General features: G+C 45.6%; 1 long non-coding RNA gene across 1 annotated transcript in view; it reads right to left on the bottom strand.

Annotated features, from left to right (window-relative positions):
• Positions 1-233: 233 nt before the first annotated feature.
• The window catches only part of LOC136310887 (uncharacterized), a 36,436-nt gene continuing 21,801 nt past the window's right edge, over positions 234-14,868 (bottom strand). Inside the window, exon 3 of the long non-coding RNA XR_010726629.1 lies at positions 234-585. This is a non-coding gene — a long non-coding RNA (uncharacterized lncRNA). The remainder of the gene's footprint in view (positions 586-14,868) is intronic.

The raw sequence follows: 14,868 nt of genomic DNA, 5'->3' as shown, positions 1-14,868 counted from the left end.
TGGGCCATAGTCTTTAATTCTAGCTTGCACCCAGCAGGCAAGTAAAAATACACACTGGGCTCCAAAACCCAATCACATTCAGTGCTCACAAAGCCACTGACTTATCCGAGTTTCCTAGAATCAAAGGTTTCTAGCTCACCAGCCTTATTCTCCTCAGTTCCCCATCTCCTTCCTTATCCCAGATACAAACTCTGCACAAACTGGAATCTCACTCAGCACTCCGCCATCTCGGCTGCTTTTCCTGGCCTCCTCCACGTGGCCTCCTTCTGCTTTCTGCAATGATCTCTCTCTCTCTCTCCTCTAATGATAATCATCCCAGTAACCAAGGCTATTGGTAAGGGGTCCTAGATGAGAACCTAACATTCCAGTCTTTTGTTGTTTAAGGAAAAGGGGCAAAGGTCTCTTCTTCTGTAACTACTTCCTGATGTTTAGGGTCACTGAAGCATTTGGCAGGGGGGCGGGCTGAATGGGAGATGGCTGGTTGTCAATATCTGTCTTCTGAGGTTCAGGCTAGGGTTGGTTTGGAGTGGTGGCTTGAAGTAGCATAATCTCTCTGGATTGGCCTGCAAATGCCCCAAGGTAGTCCTGGAGAAAAGAAGAAAAGTGGCATAAAAGACATGGTCTGAAAATTAAAGTGAGGAGGGTTGTATGAGAGGGAATAGCCAAGCATACCAATTGATCTGGTCTGACAAGGCCCCCAGGTGTTGGGCTGATGATGTCAGCTTGTCGGGCTGTGGTACCTGGAAGAAGGGAATTGGCCTAGAGAGTCTGGTGGAGGGAGACTATGGCATAGCCAGCTACCCATTCTCCTTGGTGTGTGTAGGAGCTTCCATCCATTAACTAAGTGCGGTCCATAGTAAACAGGGCTTGGTCTGTGATGTGGAGGGGGGGGAGAGGCGCTCTGAAATCAAGAATGTCCAGCTTGACCAGGCGGTGGCGCAGTGGATAGAGCGTTGGACTGGGAGGTGGAAGATCCAGGTTCGAGACCCCGAGGTCGCCAGCTTGAGTGCAGGCTTATCTGTATTGAGAAAAAGCTCACCAGTTTGGACCCAAGGTCGCTGGCTTGAGCAAGGGGTTACTCGGTCTGCTGAAGGCCCATGGTCAAGGCACATATGAGAAAGCAATCAATGAACAACTAAGGTGTCGCAATGCTCAAAAACTAATGATTGATGCTTCTCATCTCTTTGTTCCTGTCTATCCCTCTCTCTGACCCTCTCTCTGTCTCTAAAAAAAAAAAAAAAAAAAAAAAAAAAAAAGAGAATGTCCAGACATGAATGGGTGGTGTTTTGGTCAGGCAGAGGCAGGAGAGTGGCAGGAGTTTTGTGCATTTGGCCAAGGTGATATGTGGAGAGGCTATAAAGGCAATATGAAAGTCTTAAATTCAGGAGGGAGAGTTTGGGTAGCTTTGTGAGATTGTATAGCAGAAAGATTGTGAGAGGAAAACGTTGGTTGTCCAAAGGTGAGTCTTTTGCTGTCTTGTGTGAGGTGAGCAGCTGCTGCTAGAGCACTTAGGTTGGCCATTTCTTAACAGTAGTCTCAAACTGGCTATGATTCATCTCTGGCCCTAGATCTTGTCCTAAGAGCCTGCAGCTATTCCCTCCTTTTCATCAGTATCAAGTTTGAAGGGCTTGATGAGATTGGGGAGTGTAAAGGTGGGAGCTGAGACAACGGCATGTTGGAGTTCTTAAAGGATGGAGAGATGTTTAAGGTGGGATCTAGGGGGCTCTGATAAGGGGCCCTCAGTCACCTGATAAAGGGGCTATGCTAGGAGTCCCAAGTTGGGAATCCAGATTGAAAGTAACCTGCAAGTTTCAGGAAAGATAGAAGTTCTTGCTTTGAGGTTGGTGTGGACCAGGAGGAAATGAGTTTGTTTTCGTCAGTCATTATGGCTTAGTGTTGAGGAGTGATAGTGAGTCCTAAGTAACTGACATGGGGAGTTGAAATTTGGGCCTTTTTAGGGGGAACTCTGTAAACTTTTTTTGCTAGGAAGTTGAGAAGGGTGATGGTATATTGTTGTGATAATTGATAAGAAGGGCTGCAGGGAAGAATGCTGAGTGCAGGAGTCCCGGGTTCGATTCCCAGCCGGGGCACACAGGAGAGGCACCCATCTGCTTCTCCACCCCTCCCCTTCCTCTCTGTCTCTCTCTTCCCCTCCTGCAGCCAAGGCTCCATTGGAGCAAGGTTGTCCCGGGGGCTGAGGATGGCTCTGTGGCCTCTACCTCAGGCACTAGAATGGCTCTGGTTGCAACAGAGCCAGAGCAGTGCCCCAGGTGGGTGGAGCATAGCCCCCTGGTGGGCATGCCCGGTGGATCCCGGTCGGGCACATGCAGGAGTCTGTCTGACTGTCTCCCCGTTTCCAACTTCAGAAAAATACAAAAAAAAAAGTAGGTTAGAGGCCGGGGCTTGGCCAAAGAAGTGGAGACTGTCCTGGAAGCCCTGAGGGAAGACTGTCCAAGTCAGTTGGTGAGATGAGACTGTCATGAGACAGGACCACTGCAGGTAAGAGCAAACGGGTTTTGAGGGTCTGGTGGGTGTAGCAGAATGGTGAAGAAAGCATCCTTTAGGTCAAGGACTATGAAGTGGGAGGTATTAGGGGGAATGAGGGATAAGAAAGTATAAGGATTGGCAACAACTGGATGAATGGGGAGAACAGCCTGATTAATAATCCTTAGGTTCTAAACTAGGTGACAGAAGCCACCTGGTTTTTTGACTGGTTGTCCCAGTAGAGCCCAAGCTCTACGTCGATCAGGTGTCCCTGACTCGACTTCCTCGTGCAGTGGGACACTTCTGCTTATCAGCAGGGCTGGCAGCCTCTTCGAGACTACTCTTGAGGCGGCTATGAGGATGCTACTGTTAAATGCCACCAGAGGAAAGACACAACTGACACACAAATTAGTTGCAATAATCACACAGGCAATTTATTACTCACAAATCCTTTTGGCGTGCCTGGATACAGCTTAAGGGGGCCCCATCAGCGTGCTCCTCTTGGCTGGCTTTGGTCAGAGCTCAGAGCGGTGTGGAGACAGTCCACATCAATATTGGAGTCTGAGTGACTACTACAGCAGGGGGCTCCTCAGCTTTAGTACCCTTTCTGGCCAACACCTTTTAACAGGTGTCAATCTACAGGATTATCACCTCAAACCACCTTTTTGGGAGTTCCTCGCAGGGAATCCCCTATATGTCAATCTACTGAAATGTTTACATTAAACCACTTTTTAAGATGTTCTTATTTTTATTAATTTACAAAGTTAATATAAATAACACCAAACTACTTCTTATCTATGTATAACTTCACACACACATACTAACTGGGCTCTGCTTGTAAGTCAGAGTCTGTTTATCACATTACAGAGTTATGGCACTAAGCCACTCTATTAATTCCTATCCAAATGGCATAACTTTATTTAATTTTAATAATTATTTTTAATATCCTTATAATTACTTTTATATATATTCCATATTTTTATATTTCTATATATTTAATTACTCTAACCTTATATTACTACAACACTGATAAAATGGGAGTGTTGTATGGTGAATTGGTAGGCTGTCAGAGGTGTTGGGAGAGAAGGTGAGTGATGATGGGCTGTGAGCCCTTGGAAAGGGGGTATTGTGACTGACAGGGATATGAAATAGCGTCTTTTAATTGAATTTGTGTTGGGGTATGGTGATTGGCTCCTGAGGGGTAGATGTGTCCCAAACTAGTGGATTAACCTGGGAAGAAAGCAGTGGATCTCTTTAGGTTCAGGGATAGTGAGGAGGAGGAGAGAGGGATCTGAATTGAAGAGTTGAGGTGTTAGTGTAAGGGAGGCTCTAAATTTGGATAAAATATCTCATCCTAGGATGGGGGTTGGACAGCTGGAAATAATGAGAAAGGAGTGGGTGATCAGTGGGTTGGAGGAAACACTACGTCCCCCAGTAATCGAGATAAAGTAAGAAGACAGTGGCCCCCAAAATTTGGAGAGTGACAAATTAGTGGTCCCAATATTTAACAGGAAAGAAATGGCCTTATCAGCGACCTGTAGAGTTTCCAAGTTCTCTGCTATTCGGCTGGTGGATGTGGAGGCGTGTGGCGAGGCCGGGCTCCTTCAGTCTTCCTCCCCCAGGACACCAATAAGTGCTTCTGTGTCCAGGCCAGTGCTGGGGAGCAGCGGCCCCTGGGAAGGGCCAGCCCCTGCCTCTTGGGAGCTCATGGGCAGTCTGACTTCCAGTGGCCTGCAGACCCAAGGGAGGGCAGGGTTTGGCTGGTGGCCTGGGATTGGGACAGGAGCAGCTCCAGAGAGGTTCCTGTCTGCACATAAAGCAGGCCCCTGGGGGGAGGGCTGGGATAGCCCTGCTGGGGTTTTTGTGGGGCCTTTTTGTGGTTTTACAGCCAGGGAAACCACCTTAGCAAACATCTGTAAGGCCTGGGATTTTTTTTTGTTTTGTTTTGTTTTTTTTTTAGAGAGGAGAGAGAGAGACAGAGAGAGCAAGGAGAGAGAGATAGAGAGTGTGCCTTGACCAGGCAAGCCCAGGGTTTTGAACCAGTGACCTTAGCATTTCCAGGTCGACGCTTTATCCACTGCGCCACCAGAGGTCAGAGGCCTGGGTTTTAATGTTTCTTTTTTTTTTCTATATTATTACGTTCACCTTTTCAGTTCCTTCACTTTTTGTTTCTTCCCTCTGCACAAACCTGTAACTTGAACTTTTTTATCCATTCAGAAATAACCAACTTTCAGAACAACTTAATTTCTTCTTTTTAAAAAAAAAAAATTCTCGTACCTTATACTTTTTATTACGAAAACTATACAATTTCTTTTCAATTAGAATTCTCAATTTCCAGAAACCTTAATTTTCAGTGACAACTAAATGTCAGTAATCATCAATTTTAGACTGATACCTTTATGAATATATTTCATGACCTTTAGAAACAGGTATTTTTGTTATTGTTTTATTGGCACACACATTGATATGTTTAAAAGATTATAAGAATAATCAGGACCTTTTGCAAACCCAGGCAAGACAAATATCTATTTTCTGTTAAGAACTTTAAAAGACATTAATTCAATTTAAACCAGGAGTAGTACCAAATGTTTTTCTAGACCTCTTGATTCAAAAAAAATTTGGAATAGTTTTATGTTTTAATATATAGATATATATAGATATAGATATAGATATATATAGATATATATATATACACAATATTAATAGTTACAGAGAAAGCAAGACTCCTCATTTGACCTTAGCAGCCTTCCAAGAAGGCATAAAAGAAGGGAGGGGATGGTCTACTGAGCTGCTTGGATTTTAAAACTGTTATATACTCTTGCTTTTCCCTTTATTTTCAGGTCATGGCGTTACCCCTCCCATTTTTACAGCTTTTATGCTATGGCGGATGATTACTAAGCAACTGTGTGTTTAGGTAAGTGATTGAGGAGAGAGCTATGGGAGCTTCCCTGGAGCCCAAATAGCTTAGTTTCTCCCAGCTAATTGAGATTTTGAATAGCATCCTTCCACCTGAACCTAACAGACCTCACGTGAAAAGCCCATCTGCATTGCCATCTCCTAGAATGACACCTGGTGCTTTGGCTGGGTTGACTTTTGTCAGGACTAATTGGTTGAGTGGATAAAGTATAAAGTGGTCTATCAGCTTCATTTGAGACTGCTTTCCCTTCTCTGCCCAAGTAGGTCAGACAGAAAAGGCCTGCTTCAGGGGATAATCTTACACTGTTCCCCTTAGCCTAACAATGTGGCACACCTCCGTCCAGGAGAGCCAATCCTCCAACCTAATCTGGGACACTGCCTATCATCTCACCCTCTCTCGCCTGGTTTTTACCTCTCACTAAATATTTCATTATTATAGGTTTTCTTAATTTCTGGACCATATCTTTTTTTTTTTTTTTTTTTTTTTCATTTTTCTGAAGCTGGAAACAGGGAGAGACAGTCAGACAGACTCCCGCATGCGCCCAACCGGGATCCACCCGGCACGCCCACCAGGGGCGATGCCCTGCCCATCCTGGGCGTCGCCATGTTGCGACCAGAGCCACTCTAGCGCCTGGGGCAGAGGCCACAGAGCCATCCCCAGCGCCCGGGCCATCTTTGCTCCAATGGAGCCTTGGCTGCGGGAGGGGAAGAGAGAGACAGAGAGGAAAGCGCGGCGGAGGGGTGGAGAAGCAAATGGGCGCTTCTCCTGTGTGCCCTGGCCGGGAATCGAACCCGGGTCCTCCGCACGCTAGGCCGACGCTCTACCGCTGAGCCAACCGGCCAGGGCTCTGGACCATATCTTTTAACCCTGTCAAATTTGTCACCTCCAGACTATGACAAGAATTCCAGCTCGTCCAGGATCACTAACCACTTGATATTCTGTATACCACCTCCCAAGGACAGCACCAGACTGACCCAGACTTTGCAAAATCCCTCTCCCTCACGTGATGTTTCTTTCCTTTTTGTTCCCTTCCTTCTTTAACACATAGGAAAAGTCTCTAGGCCTGGGATATGCAAAAATATACTGCTTGACAGCAAGAAGTTACAAAAGATGGGACCTCCATCCATTTACCTTTATAAGATTAAAAAAGACCCAGGGTGTTTTTTTTTTTTTAAAGTTAATGTAGGCAGGTAGTTAGATATTGCTGGGGGAAAAGAGCAAAGTGAGTTGGACATTATATTTCTTACAACTTAGAAAACCTGCTTCGGTACAAAGCTGCAACATCCCGTTTAGCTTAATTTGCTTTTCTAGTAAAGCATTTCTAGATTCAGTTGTACATTTCCAGTATCCATTGTGCCCTCAGAATCCCCTGCGCCTCAGCTCTCAAAACCCAAGGTTAGCAGGAATCTGCTCAGTCACTGCGGATCTGGGGCTGGGGAAGTGCTTCAGTGCCTCTGTCAGGTTAGGTAGCTAGTTAGACCTGAGCTGGGACAGGCAGAGGAGGCGGAGGGATGAACTGCCCCATGCTTTCCAGGTCTGCAGGACCTAGGCAAGTCTTTTAGAAAAGACCTCACTACACCCAGCCTGGTGATCTCCAGTTCCCCGATATACAGTGTGTCCGTAAAGTCATGGTGCACTTTTGACCAGTCACAGGAAAGCAACAAAAGAGAATAGAAATGTGAGATCTGCATCAAATAAAAGGAAAACTCTCCCAGTTTCATACCTATTCAGTGCAGTTCGATATGGGCTCATGCACAGATTTTTTAGGGCTCCTAAGTAGCTATTCTGTATAGCCTCTACAGACTCGTCACTGACTGATGGCCTACCAGAACAGAGTTTCTCCACCAAACTGCCGGTTTCCTTCAACTGCTTATCCCACCGAGTAATGTTATTCCTATGTGGTGGCGCTTCGTTATAAATGCGCCGATATTCACGTTGCACTTTGGTCATGGATTTGAATTTAGCGAGCCACAGAACACACTGAACTTTCCTCTGTACCATCCACATCTCAACTGGCATGGCCGTGGGCTGCTCCGCTGTATACACGATGTTACATCATCATCTGTGCATGTGCACATGCTGCCACATCATCCTACAGAAACTGGGAGGGTTTTCCTTTTATTTGGTGCAGATTTCACATTTCTATCGTCTTTTGTTGCTTTCCTGTGACCGGTCAAAAGTGCACCATGACTTTACGGACACACTGTAATAGCCACATAGCAATGCAATGATGACAGATAAACTAGAAGAAGAAGCTGGAAAGGAAGAAAGGAAAAAAAAAAAAAAGGAATGGGAAAGTGCAGGAAGTCAAGTCCATAAATACCTAAATTCCGTAACTTATCCAGGCACTCATTCTCATGAGTTGCCCACTCAGGCTTTTCCGAGTGTACAGTCAATAAACCCTTGCTTTATTTGCTATACTTTGTCTCTTACTTGAATTCTTTCTCTCAAGCAAGACAAGAATCAAGGTTTCATTGTTTCACCAGTAACATCTTTTTGACACCCAGACTCAGTTCTCCTCCTTTCTGCTCAGATAAGTTGTCCTCGCCACCTTGGCTTGAAGGGCTTGACTAATCATGCTTTCTCTCCTTCTCCTCTGGCCACGGGGTTTTCTTCCTCTACAGATTGCCGCACCCCTGAGGGCATGGGTCGAGCACTTAAGAGCCGTTATGGTTCCTGCCACTAAAGGATCCCATGACAGAATAAGCTGGTCATGGGCTGGGGAAGGATGCTCTAGGTGCCCGGCCAGCCACAGGAAAATGTCCATGCAACAAGGCACACTGTCTAACCAATCAAGGCAAACTCTTTTTTTTTTTTTTTGTATTTTTCTGAAGCTGGAAATGGGGAGACAGTCAGACAGACTCCCGCATGCGTCCGACCGGGATCCACCCGGCATGCCCACCAGGGGCGACGCTCTGCCCACCAGGGGGCAATGCTCTGCCCCTCCAGGGGGTCGCTCTGTTGCGACCAGAGCCACTCTAGCACCTGGGGCAGAGGCCAAGGAGCCATCCCCAGTGCCCAGGCCATCCTTGCTCCAATGGAGCCTCGGCTGCGGGAGGGGAAGAGAGAGACAGAGAGGAAGGAGGGGGAGGGGCGGAGAAGCAAATGGGCGCTTCTCCTATGTGCCCTGGCCGGGAATCAAACCGGGGTCCCCCGCACGCCAGGCCGATGCTCCACCGCTGAGCCAACCGGCCAGGGCCAAGGCACACTCTTGAGGCATTTCCCCTCCTAGGAAATAAAGTGACAGAAAATGACCTCAGAGATACAACCGAGACTCACCGCCAACTCCAGACTTGCTTGAGTTCAGCATGCCACAACACTTTTTCAATGTTTGATGTCATGTTCTGTCCTGTCCCTGTGAATTTTGCTGTATTTGTTCCTCCACCGAGTGGCACCATCCCAGGTATGCCTGCCCTTATTCCACTGGAAAAAGGAACACTGGCTCAACTCCATTAACAGGTACTGATAACAACTTCCCTGGCCTGCTGTGCTAGGAGATCATGCATTTAACCCTTTGAGTAGGGAGTTTTTTTTTTCATGCTCTCTGACTCCTGGGAGTTTATTTTTTTCAAAAAAACAAAATTAGTTCCAGTTACAGTTTTATTAACTTAAAATCATGTTTGTTTGATAACCAATTTATAGAAACAAGAAGAACATACATTTGCCTTTTTTTTAATGTTGCCTTACACGTTTTTAAAATAAAAATTTTTGTACGATCGTACTCTGCTCAGGAGGCATGAGGACGTACATGAATGTGCATACTACTCAAAGGGTTAATGGTTCACAAACCATGAAACCGAGCCCCAGCTCCACCAATGCCACTGTTTGTTGACCACAATGGGCCTCCCATTTCTTCTGAATGAGGCCCAAGGAATCAAGGGAATGAGACATTAGAGAGGCTCAGAGGAGAAGGGGGGGGTGACAAATATTTCTGTGCACTGGTAATCATATCTACTGGGTCTGCTACTTTGTCTGAAAATTCCCAAAATTAATGCAACAACTAGAAGTAAAGTCCTCATCCCTGCTGTGCTGAGTGCATCTTGGGGAATGAGAATGGAAAAGATGAGGTATGCACTGGTGAGCTCAGCTGCTCAAGACAAGGGGTCAAAGAGGAAGGAGGTCCTGCTGGTGAGTTTAGAGATGCCAGATAGTCTCTAATGGGACAGGACCAGGTGTGGGTTGCATGGTAAGGCTAGCTAAGTCCAGGAACCTGGGAACAAAGCAGAGGATGCTCTCTTTGGGCCCCCCTATAGGCTGGGAAAGTTGGGGATGCCTGTTTTTTTCCATAGTCTCCTCTATTCTCTTCCAGATGGGAAACCAATCCTCCATTTCATTTCATAGGACTCACCCTTAGGAGTGAGTCTTATCCTCAAGAACTAGTCAACATTTCATCCCCAAACATTAAAGAAAAAAAAACTAATATTCTCTTGCAACAATGCTTGGCCATAATAGGTTAGGGGATGAGGAGATTTGGCCAGAAATTGATAGCTTGAATTATAGTACCATTCTCCAGTTAGATCTTTTTTTTTGCCACCATCAGGTCAAATAGACTAAAGTCCCATATGTCCAAGCCTTCATGGCTTTAAGAGACAACCCAGATCTTCGTAAGACCTGCAAACTAGATCTGGCTCTTCTAGTTGTAATCAGCTGACCACCACAGGAACAACAGACCCCAAAGAAGATGGAGCCCCTGGTGGAGCCAGAGGCTGTGGGAAAAGAGAATAAAAAAGGAAGCTCTATTTATCCCAAATTCCCAGAGGCAGAACAGGTGCCTCCATACCCTGGGATCTATCCTACACAATGGTTTTCCATCTTGGACCTTAAGGATGCCTTCTTTTGCATTCCATTAGATCCATCTTGCCAAGTTTTATTTGCTTTGGAATCCACAGATGAACAATTTACCTGGACTTCATTGGGAGAGTCCCTACCTGTTTGGGAAGACCTTGGCAAAGGGCCTAAAGGACCTATCTCTTGAGGGGGGGAAGCCAGGTCATTCAATATATCAATGATTTTCTTATCTGCTTCCCCATCAAAGAGGGAGGCCTCCAGCATATTAAAAAGACTAAATTTTCTTGCTGAGGAGGGATACCGGGTAACTAGAGAGAACACACAAATATTACCAGCAGTGAGTAAATTATTTGAGACTTGTTCTCATCCCCAGAGAATGAAGGTTATCTCCAGAAAGAGTGCAGGTAATATACCATATCCTGGTTCCCACTACCCAGAAGCAGTTCCAAGCCTTCCTCAAACTAATGGGATAGACTGTGGATCCTAGATATGGAGAAATAGCAAAACCTTTACACAAGGCTCTAAAATCTGAGCCTGAACAGAACCCTCTGCTTTGGGACAGGGAACAATAACAAGCATTTATCCAACTAGAGACAGCCCTAATGGAGGCACCTGCTCTTGGGTTGCCAAACCCAGAGAAACCTTTCTGACTGTAACTGAAAAACAAGGGGTAGCCTTCGGGGTTTTCACTCAAACTCTAGGGCCCACCCAACAACCTATTGGATACTTCTCTAAAAACCTAGACCCAGTAGGGTTCCCTTTTCTCCACATCCTCTCCAGCACTTATTCTGTGTTGTTTTGTTGATAAGCGCCATAAGAAATGATGACATCGGATCATTTACAATAACATGGATGGACCTTGATAACATTATATGGAGTGAAATAAGTAGATCAGAAAAAAACTAAGAACTATATGAATCCATACATAGAAGGGACATAAAAATGAGACTCAGAGACATGAACAAGAATGTGATGGCAACAGGGGTGGGGGGTGGGGGGAGGGGGGATGGGGTGAAGAAGGAGAGAGGGGTTGGGGGAGGGGAGGGGCACAAAGAAAACCAGATAGAAGGTGACAGAAGACAATTTAACTTTGGGGGAGAGGTATACAGCACAATCAAATGTCAAAATAATCTAGAGATGTTTTCTCTCAACATATGTACCCTGATTTATCAATGTCACTGCATTAAATTTAATAAATAAATTAAAAAAACAAAAAACAAAAAAAAACCTAGACCCAGGAGCCCAGGGATGGCCCCACTGCCTCAGCGTAGTGGCAGCAGCAGCAGCCCTGCTGGCTGAGGAGGCATCCAAGATCACTCTGGGACAAGAAATCATCCTTGAAAAACTTCCCACCAAATAAACTCCCTCCTAGAGCATAACGGGCCCACTGGCTTACTGACAGCAGAATACCAAAGTACCAAGCGTTAATGTCAGAAAACCCCCAGGTTAGTATAGAGCACGGCTCCACTCTAAAACCAGCTGCCTTCATGCCCCTTCCAGGGGACACGGAACCCCTGCAACAGTGAGACCACTGATCAAACCTGTGCTAGCAGGAGAGATGTGAAGGACCGGCCACTAGACAATGTGGATGAGGGTTGGTTCACAGATGGGAGTAGCCTTGTCAGAGATGGGATCCGCTATGCTGGGTATGCAACTGTCATATTTCCACAGGTTGCTGAGGCCTGAGTCTTGCTTCCTGGGACTGCTGCCCAGATAGCTGAACTAAAAGCCTTAACAAGGGCCCTTGACTACGGGAAGGGAAAAGAATTGATATTTACACTGATTCTAAATATGCATTTCTAGTACTTCATGCTCGTGATGCTAATCTGAAAAGAAAGGGCATGTCTCACAGCCAGAGATACTCCTATCAAACATGGGCCTCAGATCCTCAAATGACTCTGAGCCAGCGGTTCTCAACCTGTGGGTCGCGACCCCGGCAGGGGGGGCGACCCCTGTGTTTTGGTCGTTCGACCCCTGCTGGGTCGCGACCCACAGGTTGAGAACCGCTGCTCTAAGCCATAAGCTTACCCAAGGAAAGAGCAGTTAAACACTGCAAGGGGCATCAAAAAAGAGCAGATGAAATAACACAGGGAAAGAAGTTTGCTGATATCTCTGCTAAAAGAGCAGCTTCTGCTCAAGATTCCCTTTTAGGGTCTTTAATTCCAACAGGCCCAGAGAAGACCCTAACTCCTCCGTATACCCAGGAGGAGATGAACTGGATTGAACAACATGGATAGATAAAAAATACTGAGGGCTGGACCCAGCAGGAAGATCTCACGAGCTTTCCACAGGCCCTACAATAGAAGGTTATTAAAGGGCCACGTGACTCGTGCCATTTTGGAAGGAACAAATTAGAAAAAATCTGTCAACGCTTCTTTAGTGGGTAGGTTGTAACAAAAACCATCTGGCAGGTTTGTCAAAATTGTGCCCTGTGTGCTAAAACTAACCCCCAGGGACCAAGGCCTTCTCCTTTAATAAGAGCAACTCGGAGAAGATTGGCAAGTTGACTTTACTCAAATGTCCTCATGTCAAGGTCACAAATATCTACTTGTCTTTATTGATAACTTTTACTGGCTGGATAGAAGCCTATCCAACCAGAAACGAAAGGGCTCAGAAGACAGCCAGGTTTTTCCTAAAAGAGATTGTTACTTGATTTGGATTCCACAGTCACTACAAAGTGGCAATGGGCCTTCCTTGACATCTCAGTTTACCCAGGGAGTCTGTAAAGCTCTTGGGGTCCACTGGCATTTACACTCAGCCTGAAGACTGAGTGTCCTCAGATCTCAGGACAAGTAGAAAGGGCTAATCAGATTAATTAAGACAAACATTAACAAATCCTGCCAAGAAACCCAAAAAAATTGGTTGCAGGTTCTCCATGTCAATCTTCTAAGGACTCGGGCCAGCCCAACCACTCAACTGCGATCAAGCTCCTATCATGGGTAGTCAACCTTTTTATACCTATCGCCCATTTTTGTATCTCTGTTAGTAGTAACATTTTCTGATCGCCCACTGGTTCCACAGTAATGGTGATTTATAAAGTAGGGAAGTAACTTTACTTTATTAAATTTATAAAGCACAATTATAGCAAGTTAAAGTATATAATAATTACTTACCAAGTACTTTATGTTGGATTTTCGCTAAGTTTGGCAGAATAAATCTTTATAAAACAACTTACTATAGTTAAATCTATTTTTTTATTTATACTTTGGTTGCTTAACTACTGCCCACCATGAAAGCTGGAACTCCCACTAGTGGGCGGTAGGGACCAGGTTGACTACCACTGCTCTACAGTGTGTCCATAAAGTCATGGTGCACTTTTGGCCGATCTCAGGAAAGCAACAAAAGATGATAGAAATGTGAAATCTGCACCAAATAAAAGGAAAACCCTCCCAGTTTTGTAGGATGATGTGGCAGCATGTGCGCATGCGCAGATGATGATGTAACACCATGTATACAGCAGAGCAGCCCACAGCCATGCCAGTCAAGATGTGGACGGTACAGAGCAGGAGTCCCCAAACTTTTTACACAGGGGGCCAGTTCACTGTCCCTCAGACCGTTGGAGGGCCGGACTATAAAAAAACTATGAACAAATCCCTATGCACACTGCACATATCTTATTTTAAAGTAAAAAAACAAAATGGGAACAAATACAACATTTAAAATAAAGAACAAGTAAATTTAAATCAACAAGCTGACCAGTATTTCAATGGGAACTATGCTCCTCTCACTGACCACCAATGAAAGAGGTGCCCCTTCCGGAAGTGTGGCTGGGGCCAGATAAATGGCTTCAGGGGGCCGCATGCGGCCCGCAGGCCGTAGTTTGGGGACCCCTGGTACAGAGGAAAGTTCAGTGTGTTCTGCGGCTCGCTAAATTCGAATCCATGATCAAAGTGCAATGTGACTATCGGCGCGTTTATAATGAAGTGCCACCACATAGGAATAACATTACTCGGTGGGATAAGCAGTTGAAGGAAACCGGCAGTTTGGTGGAGAAACCCCATTCTGGTAGGCCATCAGTCAGTGACGAGTCTGTAGAGGCTATACGGGATAGCTACCTAAGGAGCCCTAAAAAATCTGTGCGTGAGCCCACATCGAACTGCACTGAATAGGTATGAAACTGGGAGAGTTTTCCTTTTATTTGGTGCAGATTTCACATTTCTATCGTCTTTTATTGCTTTCCTGTGACAAGTCAAAAGTGCACCATGACTTTACGGACTCACTGTATATGGAAGACCGTTTCTTTACTCCGATTTGATGAGGAAACAGCTAGAGCCTCTTGTTATTTTATATCACTAGCCAAGTTTCAATAAGCCTTATGAGCTTATGGTCATCAGTACACCTCACGACTGCTGATACTGCTTTATATGATCCTGAGTCCCACTGAAACCTGGAGGGATGCATCCTCCAGTTCTCAACTCACACCCTTGTGGGAGGGACTGGACCCTGTCCTGCTTTCCAACAGCAATCAGAGTCCCTGGAATTGCCAGCTGGATACACCATTCTAGAGTAAAGCCCTACCATCACACTGAGCCCAAAGAGAAGGAAAGCGAGGGAAAAATTGAATGGATCAGTGAACCCTTGGAGAACTTTAAAGTTCTTTTTAAGAAAAAGGAAAACAGGCCCTGGCCTGTTGGCTCAGTGGTAGAGCGTCGGCCTGGCGTGCGGGGGACCCGGGTTCA

This window comes from Saccopteryx bilineata, chromosome 7, assembly GCF_036850765.1.
Source record: "Saccopteryx bilineata isolate mSacBil1 chromosome 7, mSacBil1_pri_phased_curated, whole genome shotgun sequence".
Classification (NCBI taxonomy): domain Eukaryota; kingdom Metazoa; phylum Chordata; class Mammalia; order Chiroptera; family Emballonuridae; genus Saccopteryx; species Saccopteryx bilineata.
This window is presented reverse-complemented; position numbering and strand designations above follow the sequence as displayed.